This window comes from Octopus bimaculoides, chromosome 14, assembly GCF_001194135.2.
Source record: "Octopus bimaculoides isolate UCB-OBI-ISO-001 chromosome 14, ASM119413v2, whole genome shotgun sequence".
NCBI classification, from domain to species: Eukaryota; Metazoa; Mollusca; class Cephalopoda; order Octopoda; family Octopodidae; genus Octopus; species Octopus bimaculoides.
The window spans coordinates 2677327-2680626 of record NC_068994.1 but is presented as its reverse complement, the minus strand read 5'-3'; the positions used below and the strand labels follow the sequence as shown (position 1 = coordinate 2680626).

General features: G+C 29.5%; 1 protein-coding gene across 5 annotated transcripts in view; it reads right to left on the bottom strand.

The window, feature by feature from the left end:
- Positions 1-3300, bottom strand: part of LOC106867369 (protocadherin gamma-A10) — a 63869-nt gene that overhangs the window by 56545 nt on the left and 4024 nt on the right. The window contains exon 1 of one of the 5 annotated variants that reach the window (XM_052972920.1): positions 1893-1913. The exons of the other annotated variants lie outside the window; for them this stretch is intronic. The gene's annotated coding sequence lies outside the window, so the exon portion shown is untranslated. Of the gene's footprint in view, positions 1-1892; positions 1914-3300 lie in introns of those variants that run through there. 5 annotated transcript variants of the gene reach the window in all.

Sequence of the window (3300 nt, the reverse complement as noted above, 5' to 3'; positions counted from 1 at the left end):
ATATATATATATATATATATATATATATATATATATATATATATATATATATATATATACATATATACATATATATATATATATACATATATGTGTGTATGATGGGCATTAGATGAGGATGATGATACAGACACAAACATATATGTATGAACGTATGCATTCTTGAGGTATTTTTGAGCCATTCAATTAAAATTTATTGATGAACAGTTTACTATTACCTATTGATTTCTGAAATTTAACACTCCTTTGAGAATCAACAGAAATTTTTTACATATATAAATGTTTGCACATCACTGAATGTGTAGAGATAAATCATCATCATCCTCATCATCATCATCATCATCATCATCTTACCACTCTCTTTCATGCTGGCATAGACTGGACAGTTTGATGAGAACAGCGTAGATATAACTGTTTACATGTGTTTATATGACTCTGTGTGTCTTAGCCTATTTTTCAGTATGTAAGCAAAAGGGATTAAAGCATCTAAAATATATTGTTAAATGAATATTTTCTAACATCAAAACCTTTTATAGAGAATGTACTTTGTTATTTCTTCATGTATGTACTCATATGTGTGTGTATGCTGGTGTATATGCCTGTGCATGTGTGTGTGTGTGTGTATGTGTGTTTATATATCTATATATACTTCAATATATTTGTGTAAATATATAAATATACATGCACATATATATATATATATTGATATGTGTGTGTGTGTGTGTGTGTGTGTGTGTCTGTGTTCTGTTTCTATGATCTTTTATATACAATTTTTCAATACCTCTTCATGCAAACTTTGAAAACTACCGGTGTTTTGTGGTTTACACGATTCAATGAACAGTGGAACATCTGCAGAAGTGCTCGTTGACTGTTGTTACATGCTTAATTTTAAATAGCTGTGTATTGTGTGCTTATGACTCTGTAACCACATGTCAACTGAGAAATCATTATAGAATGTTACCTTCATCCCATGATAGATACAGAGAGAGACAGACCAATATTGATAACAAAAATACATACTATACATCTAAAGTATCATTAAAAAATTTTTTTATGAATGTTCCATAGGTATACATTTAGGTATAAATATAGTTTATTTGTATATACACACATGCACATACATTCAAATAATTGTTTTATACTTAATACTTAGAAAAAAATTTAAAAATTCAGAAATATTCTGCAGTGATCAATTTTACACACACACACACACACACACACATATATATATATATATATATGAAATTTACAGAAAAACAAAAGATGAAGACAGGTGTATAAACAGCATATAAATAACAAGCATAAATGTGTGCGCATATGTATATATATATATATACATACATGTATGCATATGTTTGTGGATGTATATATGTATATGTATATATATATATATATGTATGTATATATATATATATATATATATATATATGTAATATATATATTTATATACACACACACAGACACACACATAAATACATATATATATAAATCCAAAAAAATGAAGAACAAACAAGAAAATCAACAACACAAGGACATGGTACATGTAAAGTATTAGCAGACGCTCAGGGAAGGAAAGAAAAATGGTTTTACGTTTTGAGCAAAGCTCTTTGTCAGAAACAGGAGACAGAGGAAAGTCCAAGAGGAAAAAAATTGCCAATGATTTACATGTAGTTACATTTTGAAATATGTATATATACAAATGTATATATAAATATATATACATGTGTGTAAATTTATATACGTATGTGTGTGTGCATACACACACACACACACACACACACACACACATATATATATACGTATATATATGACTACATACATACATACATACATATGTATGTATATACACACATGCACACGTCTGCTTGGAATTTATGCATATATTTACATACCTATGTGTGTATGTGTGTATCATTATCATCATTTTAACATCCACTTTTCCATGGTTGCATAGGTTGAACAGATAACATTCAGCAGACTTCCTATGACCGGGGGGGGGGCACTTTCTGTCACCAACCCTCACCTGTTTACCAAGGAAGGTAATATTTCCTCATAGCCAGACATGTTTACGCAAAATATTGGAAATGAATAACACTGCCTTTATAACAGTGCTGATCATTTACAACACCATGCAATGTCAAGGAGACACAAACATATGCACATACTCGCATACACATGCATACAAACATATATACACATGTATATGTATACATATGTATATATGTATATACACATATTTGTGGTGTGTGTGTACATAGATATACACACATATATTTGTATATATATATATAAATGTATGTATATATATATATGTATATATACATACATATGTATGTATGTACATATATATATATATATATACATACATATATATGTATGTATGTGTGTATATATATATACATGTATGTGTGTGTGTGTGTGTGTGTGTATATATATATATGTGTAATACAACTGCTCTCTTCCTTCTCCAAGCATCATGTTAATACATTGCATGTACTATGTCGTCATGTTTGTTTTTTTATTTTTTAATGATTTTTTTTGAATTGACTATATATATATACACACACACACACACACGCATATATATATACATATACACATACATTCTTTTTACTTGTTTCACTCATTTGACTGTGGCCATCCTTAAGCACCGGCTTTACTCAAACAAATCGACCCCAGGACTTATTCTTTGTAAGCCTAGTACTTATTTGATTGATTTCTTTTGCTGAACTGCTAAGTTACGAGGATGCAAATACACCAACATCGGTTGTCAAGCAATGGTTTGGTGACAAACACTGATACACAAATACATACATATACATATATATATATACAACATGCTTTTCTCAGTTTCTGTGTACCAAATCCACTAACAAGGCTTTGGTCAGCCCAAGGTTATAGTTCAAGACACTTGCTCAAGGTGCCACGCAGTTGGACTGAACCTGGAACCATGTGACTGGGAAGCATGCTTCATACCACACAGCCACTCCTGTGCCTGCGTATATATATGTATATTTGTATACATGTATATGTGTGTGTGTATATATATATATATATACATATATACATGTATATAGATATGAATATATATACATACATATATGTATATACATATCCACATATATATACATATATAAATATATGTGTGCATATGTATGTATATATGCATGTGTGCATGTATGTCATTGTTCAGTTTAATTTCAAGATTTCTTGCTAATAGAGAAAGAGCCGGTTTCTAACCTAGATCCAAGGCTACTTTATTGGAATTTCAACATCAACAATAAAGTATTTTTATTTTTA